At 38.8% G+C, this 18,601-nt stretch overlaps 1 protein-coding gene across 13 annotated transcripts in view; it reads left to right on the forward strand.

The window, feature by feature from the left end:
• The window catches only part of SPAG9 (sperm associated antigen 9), a 149,097-nt gene that overhangs the window by 19,838 nt on the left and 110,658 nt on the right, over nucleotides 1-18,601 (forward strand). Inside the window, exon 1 of one of the 13 annotated variants that reach the window (XM_089901087.1) lies at nucleotides 14,910-18,599. The exons of the other annotated variants lie outside the window; for them this stretch is intronic. The gene's annotated coding sequence lies outside the window, so the exon portion shown is untranslated. Of the gene's footprint in view, nucleotides 1-14,909; nucleotides 18,600-18,601 lie in introns of those variants that run through there. 13 annotated transcript variants of the gene reach the window in all.

Genomic DNA, 18,601 nt, shown 5'->3' on the forward strand with positions numbered 1-18,601 from the left:
CTGAATAATTTTCCATTATGTGTATATAGAAGTCTCTTATTAGATATACGATTTACAAATATTTTCCCCCATTCTGTGGGTTGTCTTTTTACTTTCTTTCTTTTTGTTTGTTTGTTTGTTTAAATTTATTAATTTATTTATGTAGCTGTGCCAGGTCTTAGTTGTGGCATGTGGGATCTTCGTTGTGGCATGTGGGATCTTCGTTGCGGCATGCAGGATCTTTAGTTGTGGCACAGGGGATCTTTAGTTGTGGCACGTGGGATCTTTAGTTGTGGCATGTGGTCTCTTAGTTGCAGCATGCAGGAACTAGTTCCCTGACCAGGGGTCAAACCCAGGCCCCCTGCATTGGGAGCAGGAGAAATTCTTGGAAAGGTACAACTCTCCAAGACTGAACCAGGAAAAATTAGAAAATATAAAAAGAGCAGTCACAGGTAATGAATTTGAAACTGTAATTAAAAATCTTCCAACGAGAAAAAAAAAATGTCATGAAGAACCTAGGGGTAAGACGGGAATAAAGACACAGACCTACTAGAGAATGGACTTGAGGATATGGCGAGGGGGAAGGGTAAGCTGTGACAAAGCGAGAGAGTGGCATGGACACACATACACTACCAAACGTAAAACAGATGCTAGTGGGAAGCAGCCGCATAGCACAGGGAGATCAGCTCGGTGCTTTGTGACCACCTAGAGGGGTGGGATAGGGAGGGCGGGAGGGAGGGAGACGCAAGAGGGAAGAGATATGGGAATATATGTATATGTATAACTGATTCACTGTTATAAAGCAGAAACTAACACACCATTGTAAAGCAATTATACTCCAATAAAGATGTTAAAAAAAAAAAATCTTCCAACAAACAAAAGTCCAGGACCAGATGGCTTCACAGGCGAATTTTATCAAATATTTAGAGAAGAGTTAACACCTATCCTTCTCAAACTGTTCCAAAAATTTGCAGAGTGAGGAACACTCCCAAACTCTTTCTATGAGGCCACCATCACCCTGATACCGAAACCAGACAAAGATATCACAAAAAAAGAAAATTACAGACCAATATCACTGATGAACATAGATGTAAAAATCTTCAACAAAATACTAGCAAAAAGAATCCAAGAACACATTAAAAAGATCATATACCATGATCAAGTGGGATTTATCCCAGGGATGCAAGGATTCTTCAATATATGCAAAACAATCAGTGTGATACGCCATATTAACAAATTAAAGAATAAAAACCACATGATCATTTCAATAGATGCAGAAAAAGCTTTTTACAAAATTCAACACCTGTTTATGATAAAAACTCTCCAGAAAGTGGGCATAGAGGGAACCTACCTCAACATAATAAAGGCCATATACGACAAACCCACAGCAAACATCATTCTCAATGGTGAAAAACTGAAAGCATTTCCTCTAAGATCAGGAACAAGACAAGGATGTCCACTCTCACCGCTATTATTCAACATAGTATTGGAAGTCCTATCCACGGCAATCAGAGAAGAAAAAGAAATAAAAGGAATACAAATTGGAAAAGAAGTAAAACTGTCATTGTTTGCAGATGACATGATACTATACACAGAAAATCCTAAAGATGCTACCAGAAAATTACTAGAACTAATCAATGAATTTGGTAAGGTTGCAGAATACAAAATTAATGCACAGAAATCTCTTGCATTCCTATGCACTAACAACAGAAGATTAGAAAGAGAAATTAAAGAAACACTTCCATTTACCACTGCAACAAAAAGAATAAAATACCTAGGAATAAACCTACCTAAGGAGGTGAAAGACCTATACTCTGAAAACTATAAAACATGAATGAAAGAAATCAAAGATGACAGAAACAGATGGCGAGATATCCCATGCTCCTGGATTAGAAGAATCAATATTGTGAAAATGACTGTACTACCGAAAGCAATCTACAGGTTCAGTGCAATCCCTATCAAATTACCAATGGCATTTTTCACAGAATTAGAACAAAAACTTATATTTGTATGTATGTAAACACAAAAGACAGAGCTGGAGAAAGAAAAACAGAGCTGGAGGAATCAGGCTTCTTGACTTCAGACTATACTGCAAAGCTACAGTAATCACGACAGTATGGTACTGGCACAAAAACAGAAATATAGATCAATGGTACAGGATAGAAAGCCCAGAGATAAACCCACACACCTATGGTCACTTAATCTATGACAAAGGAGGCAAGAATATACAATGGAGACAAGACAGCCACTTCAATAAATGGTGCTGGGAAAACTGGACAACTTCATGTAAAGGAATGAAATTAGAACATTACCTAACACCATGCACAAAAATAAACTCAAAATGGATTAAAGACTTAAATGTAAGACCGGACACTATAAAACTCTTACAGGAAAACATAGGAAAAACACTCTTTGACATAAATCACAGCAAGATCTTTTCTGACCCATCTCCTAGAGTAATGAAAATAAAAACAGAAATAAGTGAATGGGACCTAATTAAACTTAAAAGCTTTTGTACAGCAAAGGAAACCATAAACAAGACAAAAAGACAACCCACAGAATGGGAGAAAATATTTGCAAATGAAGCAACAGACAAAGGATTAATCTCCAAAATATACAAACAGCTCATGCAGATCAATATCAGAAAAACAAACAACCCAATCAAAAAATGGGTGGAAGACCTGAATAGACATTTCAGCAAAGAAGACATACAGATGGCCAAGAGGCACATGAAAAGATGCTAAACAGCACTAACTATTAGAGAAATGGAAATCAAAACTACAATGAAGTATCACCTCACACCAGTTAGAATGGGCATCATCAGAAAATCTACAGACAACAAATGCTGGAGAGGGTGTGGAGAAAAGGGAACCCTCTTGCACTGTTGGTGGGAATGTAAATTGGTACAGCCACTATGGAGAACTGTATGGAGGTTCCTTAAAAAACTAAAAACAGAACTACCATATGACCCAGCAATCCCACTACTGGGCATATACCCAGAGAAAACCATAATTCAAAAAGACACATGCATCCCAATGTTCATTGCAGCACTATTTACAATAGCCAGGAAATGGAAACAACCTGAATATCCGTCGATAGATGAATGGTTTAAGAATATGTGGTATATATAATGGAATATTACTCAGCCATAAAAAGAAATGAAATTGGGTCATTTGTAGAGATGTGGATGGACCTAGAGACTGTCATACAGAGTGAAGTAAGTCAGAAAGAGACAAACAGATATTGTATATGAACGCATATATGTGGTATCTAGAAGAATGGTACAGATGCAGCTATTTGCAGGGCAGGAATAGAAAGGTAGACGTAGGGAATGGACGTGTGGACACGGGGGAAGGGGGATGTGGGATGAATTGGGAGATTAGGTTTGACATAAATACACTACGATGTGTAAAATAGATAGCTAGTGAGAACCTGCTGCATAGCACAGGGAGCTCAGCTCAGTGCTCTATGGCCTGGTTGGTTGGGATGAGGGGGGAGGGAGGTCCAAGAGTCAGGGGATGTGTGTATGCATATGCATGATTCACTTCGCTGTGTGGCAGAAAGTAACACAACATTGTAAAGCAGTTATACTCCAATTAAAAAAAATAAAGTGTATCTTTAATACTGTACATACTAATGTATTTATAGTGAAACCGTATGATGTTGTGGTTTGTTGGGGGAAAAGAAGATGAATACAGATACAACAAGATTTGCTGTGTGCTGATAATTGTTGAAATTCGGTGGTGGTATGAAGGGGTTTATACCATTTTTCTCTCCATTTTAATGCACTTTTGAAAATTCGCATTAAACATTTAAGAAAATAGAAAAACAGCTGTCAAGAAATGATTATTCACTATTTTTTTCTTTGTAGACGTTTTCTAAATGTTCTTCAATAATATTAGTTTTTTTCAGGATGACATTTTCTGATTATTTTTAGTAATAGAAGAATATTTTCATAACAGAGTCAGGTTTGAAATAAACCACATTGTCAAGCTTTAAGATCTGCAAATTAATGTCAGAAATGTAAACTATTGATCACATGCCTATAGAAGCACAAAACTGTAAAACAAAGTCAGTAAAGAATTACTTGGCTAATGTAGCCGACTTCATTGTTCTGCAGTTTTTCAAGCTTTATCAGTGTGGTAATCAATTCCTGCTTGATAGCCTCTGTCTTAGGCCAGTGAGTTTCTCTTGTGTTTTTGGGTAAGACAGTAGAAAATGAATTGTTCTCTGTTTGCTGTGGTGATTGGTCACAAGGACTATAAGGAATATAAAATACACAGATGCAAGAATAGTGAACTCATGTTGAATAAATGGTTGCGTTCTACTACATTTATACAATTATGCATGATATTTTGGGCAGTGAGTAAAATTCCTTCACATGGGATACTTGTTTGGCTATTATTTCATCTAATGGTTTATTTGTTTTAATTTACTTATTTTTCTTGTTTACAGACAAAATATTACATGCTCTTATAGAAAAAAGAAACAAAACAAAACAGAAAAATTACTGAAATACTTCTAGAATCCTGCCTGTTAGAGAGCTTACTACTAATGGCCTGATACACAGTCTTTCAGATACTTTTTCATATATGAGTATATTTTAAATTAATGAAATCATAATGTATGTAGTATGTTGTAACATGACTTTATTTTATTATTTTTTAAAAAAATATTCGCTTATTTATTTGCCTGCACTGGGTCTTAGTTGCAGCATGTGGGATCTTTGTTGCCGCGTGCAGGATCTTCAGTTGCGGCATGCGGGATCTTTTAGTTGAGGCATGTGAACTCTTAGTTGCGGCATGTGGGATCTAGTTCCCTGACCAGCGATCGAACCCGGGTCCCCTGCTTTGGGAGCATGGAGTCTTAGCCATTGGACCACCAGGGAAGTCCCTACATGACTTTATTTTTAACTGGTAAGACATCTGGGACATCTTTCCTTGTCCACACTGAGCAGTTGGATCATAGCCACCTGTAGGCAAAAGGTAGTTAGGAATTGGTTTGAGGCCTCAAGGGGAGTTTGAAAGTCAAGGCCCATCCTGGGTTCAGCCACCCTTCCTGACTTCTCATTACAATAGGAAGTACCCCCAACCACCTGGGGGAAGGTTTCCAAATAATCAGTTCTTTAAACCTTCCCACCCCCACCCCCACAGGTGTATCAGACTGGTTGTGAGAAGTGCTGCTGTGCTGGCCTGTAATATTTGGAAAAAATCTCTCAGGGTATTTGTGATTATAACTGCCTCAATCCTAAGATGGAGAACGATTGCTTAAGAGAAGCTCAAACATATGCTTACTAGAAACGTAAGACCTTCTTCATTCTTTTTATTTATTTTTTTCCCTGCTGCCACCGTGGACCTTTCTTCATTCTTTAAAAAAAAAGCAAACAATAGAAGACTAAATACATTAATGTAAAAAATAACCTTCTATATACTATGAAGGGTAAAATATTAGCTGTTTATTTCTACTTAAAATATTTATCTTAAGTAAAAGATACAGCACATTAAAGATAAAGGGAAAGTCACCTTCTGGGAGAGAAGTGGTACTGGAAGGAGAACAAAGGTGACAGCATGAATTTGGTTTATGTCCTTCTATTTCTTATTTTTAGACATTCACTACATATATGTATATCTATAAACTGTGTAGAGTATTGCTTTGGGATTATTTTGGGGATAAATATTTTTTTCTAAATCCTATTACATTTTCATATAATTTTGCAGTTTGCTTTTTTTTTTTTTTTTTGCGGTACGCGGGCGTCTCACTCTTGTGGCCTCTCCCGTTGCGGAGCACAGGCTCTGGACGCGCAGGCTCAGTGGCCATGGCTCACGGGCCCAGCCGCTCCGCGGCATGTGGGATCTTCCCGGACTGGGGCACGAACTCGTGTCCCCTGCATCGGCAGGCAGACTCTCAACCACTGCGCCACCAGGAAAGCCCTGCAGTTTGCTTTTTTTATTCAGTGTTTCTTAGATCCATCCATGATGATACATACATATGTATCTAGTTGTTTTAACTGCTATATATTCCATCATGTGAATATCACTGTTCATTCTTCAGCTGATGAAAGTTTTGAGTTATTTCCTATATTTTACTACATAATGTACTACAGACATTGAATGTGGTAACATTCAGTGCATACCTAAGAGCTTCTCAAATATATATACTTTATTAATCTATTTATTTTTAATGTTTCAGATATATAGCATTAATAGTTCAACATCTGTATATATTACAGAGTGGTCACCACAAGTATAACCATCCATCACCATACAGTTGACCTGCTTCACCCATTGCACCCACCCACAATCCCCTTGCCTTGTGGTAACCACTAATCTGTTCTCTGTATCTATGAGTTTGTTTTTATTTTATTTTGCTTGTTCATTTGTTTTGTTTTATTTTTTAGATTCTACACGAGTGAAATATGGTGTCTTTCTCCATCCAACCTATTTCGCTTCGCATAATACCCTCAAGATCCATCCATGTTGTTGCAAATGGCAGGATTTCATTCTTTTTGTGGCTGAGTAGTATTCCACTGTATGTATGTATATGTATGTGTGTGTGTGTGTATATATATATATATATATACACACCACATCTTTTTATCAATTCATCCATTGATGGATACTTAGGTTATTTCCATATCTTGGCTATTGCAAATAATGCCGTAATGAACACAGTGGTGCATTTATCCTTTTGAAATAATGTTTTCATGTTCTTCAGGTAAATACCCAGAAGTGGACTAGCTAGGTCATATGGTAGTTCTATTCTTTTTTTTTTTTTTTTTTTTTGAGGAATCTCCATACTGTTTTCTGTAGTGGCTGCATTGAAGATGTGTACTTCGATGAAGAAATAAAGATGCCAGTTTTTAAGATATGTATTTGTAAACTTAAAAAGATATGGCCACATTTCTTGTCAAAAGGGGTGTATATATTCCCACCAGTAGTGTATAAGAGTTATTTTCCTGTATTTTTGCCAACACTCAATACCGTCTGACTTTCTGGGTTTTGCTGCCACTCTGATGTGTGTGAAATAACCTCTTGTTTTAATTTGCTTTTCTCAGATCACTTATGTGATCCTTTTCTATGAATTGCCTGTTCAGTTTCATTTACTCATAACTGGCAACAACCTGTGTCTGGATAGATCTAAATTATACTTTACAATAGTTTTATAGTATTCCCTCTAAGATCATCAATGGTTACTAAGACCATTGGGTGAAAAGGACTGGGGACTCTGTCGTTTAAGAGAGTCCTAAGAGATATATCATCCAAATGCAACTTAAGGACTTTGTTTGGATCCTGACTATGAACGTATTTGTGAGGCAACCAGGTGAATCTGCACAGTGACTGGATATTCCCTGTTATTTCATTAAGGATTGGGAAATGGTTCTATTCTAACTCAATTATTCATTCAGCATTTTTTAGCTTTATTTTATTTTATTTTTTGTTTTAATATTTATTTATTTGTTTTGGCTGCGCCTGGTCTTAGTTGCAGCACGTGGGATCTTTGTTGCGGCACGCGGTATCTTTTTTTTCAGATGCAGCATGCAGACTTCTTAGTTGCAGCATGCGAACTCTTAGTTGAGGCCTGCATGCAGGATCTAGTTCCCCGACCAGGGAGAGAACCCGGGCCCCTGCATTGGGAGCACAGAGTCTTACCCACTGGATGACCAGGGAGTCCCTAGCTGAATTTTCTTATAAAAGAAAACTTCCTCCTCATCAACGGTTTGGTTACCCTAAGGTATAGTGTGTACAGGAAAGATAGGATAAGTGCTAGGTCCTTCCTCCCTCCCTCCCTCCCTCCCTCCCTCCCTCCCTCCCTCCCTCCCTCCCTCCCTCCCTCCCTGCTGTGTGCGGGCTTTCTCTAGTTGCAGCGAGCGGGGGCTACTCTTCGTTGCAGTGCACGGGCTTCTCCTTGTGGAACATGGGCTCCAGGCACACGGACTTCAGTAGTTGCGGCACGTGGGCTCAGTAGTTGTGGCTCACAAGCTCTAGAGCACAGGCTCAGTAGTTGTGGCGCACGGGATTAGTTGCTCTGCGGCATGTGGGATCTTCCCGGACCAGGGATCAAACCCGTGTCCCCTGCATTGGCAGGCAGATTCTCAACCACTGCGCCACCAGGGAAGCCCCCAAGTGCTAGATTCTTTGATTCATGCTTTTGTAGTTTCTAAGAGCTCTCCCTTGTTTTTGTTTTCCCCTCTTCGCCAATTCTTTTGAAAATAGTATACTGTTCTGGTTTCATGGATGCAATGACTTTTCTTTGGTCTCTGAGGATATTAATTATAGCTTTTATTTGTTCCCTGCTTTGTCTGTTTCCTCAGTGTACCTCCACCCCCCCCCCCGCTCTTTTTTCCTGATATTAGGTCTCTCTTTTTCAGGTTGGAGCTTCAAATGCCTGATAACTCTTAATTATCCCTTCACGTTTTAAGAGTAAGACACTAAAGAAGGATGGCCAGAAGTTTTGTGTGCCTAGGCACAATTTATTGTGTCTTGTGAACTCAGATTTCGGTATTATCCCATGGTCTTTTCTCAGAGACATTTGAGTTTTTCCAAGGAAAGATTAATCTCTCTGGAGGTGGGGAGTGGAGTGGTAGATAAACCTAGTTATTACGAGAACCTGAGTGAGAGCAGGAACTGAAAGGGGACTGTCAGTATTACTGTATGGTATATAGATTTTCATTTAATTTCTCTCTTTTCATTTGGCACCTGGCTGTGCCTGGTATCTCTCCCCTAGTCTAGAATCTCTCTTACTGAGTTTATTAAGAAAACAAACTTCTTATTTTCTGTGTGGGTGGGCAAAGAGGACCACCTGGCTGCTCTGGGATGATGCTAGGGACCTGCTAGGGACATTACTTACTAGTGCTTTTATTCTCCCAGTCATTCCCCCTGTTTTCAGCCTTACTCTCACTCTGATTCTCTAATTACATGGTTTCCATATCATGGATCTATCATAATTTACTTGTTCACTATCTATTGATGGACATTTAAGTTACCTTCTAGTTTTGAACTGTTACAAATAGCACTTCAGCAAATATCCTTGTACATGCCCCTTTGTGCATATTTATTTGATTTTTAATGACAGGAAGCTCTTACTACAAAATTTCATCATTAACTTAAATGCTACAAGTAATTCTGTTCCAAGTTATTTCTTTAAACTTTTTATTATGGAAATATCCAAGTGTTAAAGTAGAAGGGAATAGGATAATGAACTCCCACATATCCATCACTCGACTTTAACAGTTATCAGTATCAAGCCAGTATTGTTCCATCTGTCCCTCCCCACTTCCCTTCAGCATCTCCACCATAATTTAAAATTTTAAAATTTATTTATTATTTGTTTTTGGCTGCGTTGGGTCCTCATTGCTGCGTGCGGGTTTTCTCTAGTTGTGGCGAGCTGGGGCTACTCTTCGTTGCAGTGCAGGGCTTCTCATTGCGGTGGCTTCTCTTGCTGCGGAGCACGGTCTCTAGGTGTGCAGGCTTCAGTAGTTGTGGCTCGCGGGCTCTAGAGCACAGGCTCAGTAGTGTGGCGCACGGGCTCAGTTGTTCCGTGGCATGTGAGATCTCCTTGGACCAGGGCTCGAACCCATGTCCCCTGCATTGGCAGGCAGATTCTGGTTTTTTTTTTTTTGGCAGGCAGATTCTTAACCACTGCACCACCAGGGAAGTCCCTCCACCATAATTTTAAAGCAGATCAAAGACTGTACACCAGCGTATCTCTAAAAGTTTTAAAATAAAGCAAACATTATCATACTTAAGTTATAAATGATTCTTTTTTTTGATTAGTCTTAATAATAGCTAATATTTAATGAGTGTTCACATTTCCCCAATTGTCTTATAAATGTAATTTTATAGTTGGTTGTTTCAATTAGGGTTGAAAGAAGATGGTCCACATATTTATACTTGGTTTAAGATGCCTCTTAGGCATCTCTTAATCTGTAACTGTTCTCCTTTTCTACCCCCTTGTTATTTAGTTTTGAAGAAATGGAGTCATTTGTATTAGAAATTTTTTTCTAAAAATTTCTAGAATTTTTTCTAGGGATGGGGGGAGGGGAATCACATCCCTTGGGCATTGTTTAATAATATGGTTTATCCTCTTATTTCTTAAAAGATACTGTATTGAAAAACAATTTCATTTAACTGAACTTAACTGAGAGCAATGATTATTTAAAATAATGGAAATATTTTCCTTCCTCCACTCTGCAGAATAAATGGGGGGTGGATAATATCTGGGTGGATTCTGAGCAGTAAGTCAGCCTTTTATTTAGCGGTATTTTTTAGAGAACTACTGTATTCAAAGTTGCTATTTTAAAGGTTATGGGTTTTTGTTTGTTTCTGTTTTTTGTCTCTTGACATCTTTCTCCAATAAACAACAGTTTCTAGGGATTTTTTTTTTCTTTTTTAATTTAGGGAGCTTGCCTTTTCAAAGTATTTGTTTTTCTCCAGAACAGTAGGGCAAAACAGCCCCTATAAGCCATCTGGACTTGAAACCATTTTGCTTGTTCTTTTTAGATCCTGATATGAGTGTGTATTGTCCACTGCCTTTTTTTGTTTTGTTTTCTTTTAAACAGTATCTAGTTGCTCCCAGGAGAGTTCTGTCTGGAGTTACATTTGTTTCTGGCTAATTAGTTATTGAGAGGAGAAAGGGTATCCAGTGAAGATGTATTTATAACACATGCTAAAAAAGCCCATTCACAGGCTCTTATCCCACTCCCAACACTTTTTTTAAAAAGCGTGAGAGAGAAACTGAGAGAGGGAGAGAGACAGACAGACAGAGGGGTTGGGGGGTGATGTGTACTCTACACCAGCATATCTGAGGAATCTAACAAACTCTCCTATGCTTGGAGGGAGTAACCAGAATTCTCCAGGGGTAGGACGGTTTTATAATTTGAAAAACTGCCCCTCACTTGCCTTGATTTTGATATTGCCCTGCCTCCACCGTTTGCCAAATGTAGTGGAGGGTGACGATCTTTATAAAGTTATGCCTCTGGCAGAAGTTGTCACATTAAATCAATATGAATGTTTATAGGCTTCTTATGAGCATTCATTTACTTTTTTTTTTTTTCTTCTTTAAAATGTCTCTGGCTAGGGTAGAGCCTCCAAAATCCTAATTACTTTGCCTAAAAATACTGGGGTTTTTTTCGTTTTCTTTTTTGGCTGCGATGCGTGGCATGCAGGACCATAGCTCCCTGACCAGGGGTTGAACCCGCACCCTCCGCAGTGAAAGCATAGAGTCTTAACCACTGGACTGCCAGGGAAGACCCTACATTACTTAAGAATAAGGCTGTTAAAGAAAGGTAAAGTCATCCTAAATCCCACCACTGCTAAACAGCCATTTTAATACATGCCTCCAAAGCTTTTATTTTGCCTATCTACTCTTCCTCCAGTTTGTAAAGGTAGGATCACACTATATATAACGTTATATATCAAAGCTCTTAAAGTATGATAAAAGTAACATTCTTTTCATACATTCTTTAAGGACTTTGATCCACGTTGCTAACTTCCACGTGGGTTGTACCAGTTACACTCCTAATAATGAGATACCTTTACAAATAAATATTCCATATGGTGCGCTTGAATACCTCACAGGTAGCTCACCTTGATATTAAAAATCAGTTCTATTATATTACCCATACCTCTCCCGCATCTGTTTATCCTAGATAAGCGATACCACCATCCTCACCATTGGCCAAATCAGAAAGCTAGACTTTTTCCTGAGCTTTCCTTCTCTCTTCTCCTTTACATTCATTCAGTCACCAATCCTGTTTATTTACCTCCAGAATATCTTGAATTCTTCCTCATCTCTCCATTCTCACTGCTACTGCACGTAATCATCTCTCATTACTGTGGTAACCTTTGGTCTCCCTTCAGATACTCTTGTTCCCTTCTCAGCACAGCCCATTCTCCGTATCCTCACAGACTGAGCTTTTCAAGGTATGAGTGGATTTAAACATCCTTAATGTGATCCAGTATCCCGTAAGGCCCTATATGATTTGTTCTTTATCTACGTTCCATCCTCATCTCAGGCCATTCTTTCTCCCAGATGTCTAAGCTTGGCCATTCTGGACTTCCTTGGTTTCTTTCAGCTTGGTGAACTTTTTGCTCTTTACTTTATAAACGTTTTTTTTTAGGCTTCAGGTCTCAGTTTCAATGTCTCGGGAATGTCTTCCTTGAGTCATATCAAGTTAGTTTCCCATTATATGTACAACTTTTCTGATGTCTTGTACTATTTCTTGTGTCATGTGATTACAGTGTGGTTGCATTGTGTATGAACTTGAACTATGATTTTTTAAAGTCTCATTTTGTATTCAGAGTTTGAAATGTTAACTCCTCATTTCAGAAAGTCTTGGCAAGTATCACATCATATATAAGCCTGAGCCTGAGACCGACTTGTAAACCAAGGTTGTGTTGTTATCCCATGTTGATGTCATTTAGAAAGTAACAGACTCTACTCAATACTCTGTAATGGCCTATATGGAAAAAGAATCTAAAAAAAGAGTGGAATATATGTATATGTATTACTGTTTCACTTTGCTGTACACCTGAAACTAACACGACATTGTAAATCATACTCCAAAAAAAAAAAAAATTGTCTCTCTGAAAATAAAAACAAACGGTTAAAAAAGTGTTTTGGGCTTCCCTGGTGGCGCAGTGGTTGGGAGTCCGCCTGCCGATGTAGGGGACACGGGTTTGTGCCCCGGTCCGGGAAGATCGCACATGCCGCGGAGCGGCTGGACCCATGAGCCATGGCCGCTGAGCCTGCGCGTCCGGAGCCTGTGCTCCGCAACGGGAGAGGCCGCAACAGTGAGAGGACCGCGTACCGCAAAAAAAAAAAAAAAAGTGTTTTGCAGTTTTCAACTTTTAACTCTATGAAAAAGACACAATTCTCTGTATTGTGAAGCATGTAATATAGTATAGTGTACTAATTTGATTTATTTACCAAATAAACTATGACTGCTGCTGCTGCAGCAAAAAAAAAAAGTAACAGAAATACCAGCCATCCCTCATCAGCATTAACCTCAGCGGCAACTTTTGTGTTAACTTATCTTCACAAATCAGTCTTTTGTCAGTTACTTTTTTTTGGCTGTATCACACAGCTTGAGGGATCTTAGTTCCCTAACCAGGGATGGAGCCCGGGCCCCCTGCAGTGAAAGTGCTGAGTCCTAACCACTTAGGCCACCAGGGAATTCCCGTCAGTTACACATATTTAATGTCTGTTTTCTTCTGCCAAATTTCAAGCAATGGAGCATAGGGAGCAGATCTGTTTTGCAATCTACTACATTCTCAGCACCTTAGAATACTCAAGTTGTGTGTTGAAAGGGTGGATGGATAAATGGAACCTTATTTGCCCACTTATTCCCTTTGTGAGTCAGAGGAGAGATTCCCCAACATATTCTTTGGCTAATGGTTTACCCATTACATCATTTACTGAAATTCCAATCCCAAATTTTATGTCCCTGGACATGCTGGACATGCCGATCTTTATGCCTCTATGACTTTGCATGTGCTGTTACCTCTGCCTGGAGTGTCTTTACCCCACTTTGTTAGATAAACTGTTTCTTTTAAAGTCAGCTGAAAGGGCTTCTCTTTTTTTAAAACAGATTCAGTTGCTTATTCCTCTATGTTTCTATTGCCCCTTATACTTGCTTCCATTGTAGTACTTAGCATGTTATGTTGATAACTGTTTACTGTGTTTCTTTGGTGGCTGTCATGAAGTAAGTGCTTGGACTGGTTGGGTGGATAAAGAATTTTTAGTTAATATGTTATTTAAGTTAAGAGTAAATCTTATGAATGTCATTACTGAGTAGTTTGTAATAAATATCTTTGTACTACCTCACTGCCTATTCTGTATTTCTGCCGGCATCTGGAGAACAGTCATTGTAAATAAGTGTGTGGTTTTATTTAATTGTGACAACAATTTTTCTTTGACTAGAAAGTGACAGAATGGGCTATGTTCCTATTTTTATATTATCTCAGTGTGTGTGTGAAGTTGAAAATACAGGAGTAGAAAGCAGACATGTCTTTTGAAGTAAGTTAAGACTTTAAAACAAGAGTCAGACGTGTTTGTAGTCTATAAAGTTACAAAGAGGTTCAGCAGTACTCACATATGCTAACTAGCCCGCCTAGGATCTCTGAATGTAGAAGAGAAGTAGAAAGGCTTGTTGGAGAACTTTCTACTTAGTGTAATCCATGCCAGCTACTGCCTGATTATTTTCACTATAGTATGAGAAGGTTAAGAATAGAAAAAAGGAACAGTTCTCATTACCTCCCTTATGCTCTACCTCTAACCCACACCCAGGAAAAAGGACTCCTATTAGGACCAGGAATCTAAACCTTTTTCTGCTAACAGTCTTATTTTTGCAGCTGATTGAATTTCATGGCACCTTCTCTATTTCTACTCCAATTTTCTTTTTCTTAAATTTTTATGTTTCTCACTTTCACATTATTGCGAAGTGCCATATAGAACCAGGTCATCTTCTGAAGTTTTTTGTACTTATTATCAGTATTGTGTTTTTGAGTTACCCTACCCTATAGCAACGTCTCTTCCCAAGGTTATCTGTGTTATCAGGGATATTTCACAAAACAGTTGCTAAAAACTAGCCTGTTTGACAGATATGTTTCTTGGATGACAGTTTAGATAATTTCAATCATTTGTTACTTTTTCTTGATTACTCTTTGAAGGCTGTTAAGAAGTGTTTATCAGGACTTCCCTGGTGGTCCAGTGGTGAAGAATCTGCCTTCTGGTGCGGGGGACGCGGGTTCGATCCCTGGTCGGGGAACTAAGATCCCACATGCCGCGGGGCAACTGGGCCTGCGCGCCACAACTACTGAGCCCGAGTGCCACAAACTACAGAGCCCACATGCCACAACTAGAGAAGAAAACCTGTGCGCCACAACTAGAGGGAAGCCCTCGTGCTGCAATGAAGAGCCTGTGCGCTGCACCTAAAACATCCTGCCCTGCATGCTGCAATGAAGACCCGATGCAGCCAAAAATATAAATAAAATAAATAAATAAATAAATAAATATTTTTAAAAAAAGTGTTTATCCTACCAGGCTTTCGGTGCCCTGCGTGATTTATTAACATACCTTATCAGAACTAAGGCATATTTATTTTTGTTATGCAATAGTGATTAGCATTTTAAATGAAGGCGGCAGCTGTACATTTCCAAACAAGATTTAATACACATTTAAAATTGGGATTTTCTGGAGTTCCCTGGTGGTCTAGTGGTTAGGATTCGGCACTTCCACTGCCGTGGCCCGGGTTCAGTCCCTGGTGGGGGAACTGAGATCCTGCAAGCTGCGTGGTGCAGCCCACCTCCTCCAAATAAACAAACAAAATGGGATTTTTCAAGAGAGAAATTTAAAAACATTTTTAAAAATCAACAATCAACATTTATAATTTTTATAAATGGGGAAAATCATTCTTGATTTCTTATAGAGCTTGAAGATGCACTGAAATTGAATGACTAGTTTGCTTCATATATATTTTTTAATACTTTGTAATTCTTCACATTTATTTATTTATTTTTGGCTGTGAGGATCTTCGTTGCAGCGCGTGGGCTTAGTTGCCCCGAGGCATGTGGGATCTTAGTTCCCTGACCAGGGATCGAACCCGTGTCCCTTGCATTGGAAGGCGGATTCTTAACCACTGGACCACCAGGGAATTCCCTGCTTCATATATTTATTTTCTTGGGGAAAGGTCTATATTCATAAGATTCTCAAAGCAGTTCATGATTCCAAAAAGCTTAAGATCCACTGTTTAGAATAAGAAAGGAAAAAACATATATACCCTTGAGAGAAACAGTTCATTTTGAAGTCTCTAAGTTTATCTGTTTTAATTTGCTTGAAGGAGAGGCCTGGGATTATGTATTTGCTTTGGAATATTTTCATTATTTCCAGTCATTTCCTGTGAAGGGAAACTGCAGAAACAAGAGATTTCCATTTGAAGTTAAATAACCCTGCCAGTCCAAAAAACGCTCACATCATTTTGGGGGGAAAAAAAAATCTCTCTTCTTTTTGCTCTGTTTACTTAAGGTGATATTTACTTTAAGTAATAAAATGTGAAAAAAGCTGAAGCTTGAACCATCTAGGTGTAGGTCGGCTTGAAGAGTAAGCATATAATAGTGACTGCTAAATAGTTTTGGATTATTCATGCCCTTGTGCAGCCAAACTGGGTCGCTAAGAAATGAAGCTGTGTGTCTGTGACGATATTTCTTCTGTCATTCAGAAAGGAGTTCTGAAAAGGCGGGATAGTGGTAAAGTTGGATTTTTTACTAGCTTTATGGAGAAATAATTGACATATTGTGTAAGTTTAAAGTGTACAACGTAATGATTTGGTAAAGGTATATGTTGCAAAATGATTACCACAAAAAGTTAACACATTGCCATCACTTCACATACTTTTTGTGCGTGTGGTGAGAACTTAAAAAAAAATCGACTCTTAGCAACCTTCAAATATACAATACAGTAGTATTTTTAACTATAGTAACCATGCTGTGCGTTATATCACCAGGACTTGTAAGTGGAAGTTTGTACCCTTTTTGATCACCTTCATCCATATCCTCTACCTCCACTCCCTGCCCCTGGCAACCACCAATCTGTTAGGGGTAAAAGTTTTGTTAGGAGTTAAATAGCACAGCATTTTAGGTGTTACTTGGTAAACATCTGCTGTATGTTCTTTTTTTTTTTACATCTTTATTGGAGTATAATTGCTTTACAGTGGTGTGTTAGCTTTTGCTTTATAACAAAGTGAATCAGTTATACATATGTTCCCATATCTCTTCCCTCTTGCGTCTCCCTCCCTCCCGCCCTCCCTATCCCACCCCTCTAGGTGGTCACAAAGCACCGAGCTGATCTCCCTGTGCTATGCGGCTGCTTCCCACTAGCTATCTATTTTACGTTTGGTAGTGTATATACGTCCATGCCACTCTCTCACTTTGTCACAGCTTACCCTTCCCCCTCCCCATATCCTCAAGTCCACTCTCTAGTAGATCTGTGTCTTTATTCCTGTCTTACCCCTAGGTTTTTCATGACATTTTTTTCCTTAAATTCCATATATATGTGTTAGCATATGGTATTTGTCTTTCTCTTTCTGACTTACTTCACCCTGTATGACAGACTCTAGGTCCATCCACCTCGTTACAAATAGCTCAATTTCGTTTCTTTTTATGGTGCTGTATGTTCTTTAAAACAACATTTTATCTATAGCACACAACCCTGAAATAAGACTTTCTGGTTATTTGCCCAGATATGGCAGTTCCGTTAGCCAAGGGAGCATCATTTTCAAAGCAGGCAAAAAAATAATTACATTTTCTTATTAATTCTTAGTCTTTGCTTCTGTCCCCAGGTAAAATGTTGAAATAACTTACTCAGACTTCATCAGCAACATCCTGTTACATAATGCTGCTTTTCTGTTCAATGTAACCTTTGTATCATCTGCCTGCATTCAATTTGTAGCCAGTGAGCACCCTTGGAAGGCAGGGATAGTATGATACTCACAGTCATATTCCATGTGCCTGGCACATAGTAAGTAGTTTAAGTAAGTAGTCGTTTCTTTCTTTTTTTTTTTCCCGCTGCGCCACGTGGCATACAAGATCTTAGTTCTCCGACCAGGGATCGAACCCGCGCCCCCTACAGTGGTAGCGTGGAGTCTTAACCACTGGACCGCCAGGGAATTCCACCCCTCCCCTTTTTAAAGTAGTCATTTCTTGAGTGAATGAATGATTTGTCAAGTTTACCTCTTTTCTTACATTTACTATAATCTTTACTCCTTCTTTATGTAATCATTTTTAGATTAATATTCTACAAAAAATAAACAATGACAAATATGGAATATTTTCACAGAAAAGGGCAGGGGTGCTAAATGTGGGATTTGTGGAAGGGCTTAAACGGTCTCTGAGCCTCTGAGAAAAATAGGTAGAATTTGGGTTAGGTGAGGGCATTTCTTCTGGGGAAACATGGTTCATGGATATATCAAATTCCCAAATCAGTCTGTGGAACTCCAAATGATTAAGAACCAGTGTTACAGATGTTGGAGGTTTCAGGCTTCAAAGATAAGGAAAATATTGGCTAATAAAATGAGAAAATAAAATGGTTCTTGAGGGAAAGTAGCTGAATATATTAGGATGCTTTTAGTTTCTTGTGATAGAAACCAACTCAAGCTTATATAATATAGAATTTATTGGTTTATGTCACTGAAAAAATAAAACAATTGGGAAATGCCAGCCTCAGGAAATATTGAATCTAGGAACTCAAATGGTATCTTTAATTAGGGTTTTTCCCCCTTGTTGTTTTCCTTTAACATTGGCTTTGTTTTCAGGCATGCTCCTTCCACCTGTTGAAAAGGATGTCCCTCTGCAGCTTAAGCCTGCTAGATTCTTAAGAGTTTGGGATTCCAGAGGAAGAGAGGTTGTATTCTTCCTAAAAACTGGCAAATGTCCCAGAGAGGACTCTGATCAGTCTGGTTCAGGTCATATGCCCACCCGTAGGGAGATGGAGTCCTCACGAATCGAAATGCATGGACTGAATAGATTTCGCATGAAACTGGGGAGAAGTTCCTCAAAGGAAGACAGTGTGTACAAGACAAAAAACAATGTCCACTACAGTGACTGAAAAGTTTCAGGACAGATAAAGT

Source organism: Delphinapterus leucas, chromosome 19, assembly GCF_059928025.1.
Source record: "Delphinapterus leucas isolate spDelLeu-1000000601 "Yukka" chromosome 19, BTC_Dleu_Yukka2, whole genome shotgun sequence".
In the NCBI taxonomy this organism is placed as follows: Eukaryota; Metazoa; Chordata; class Mammalia; order Artiodactyla; family Monodontidae; genus Delphinapterus; species Delphinapterus leucas.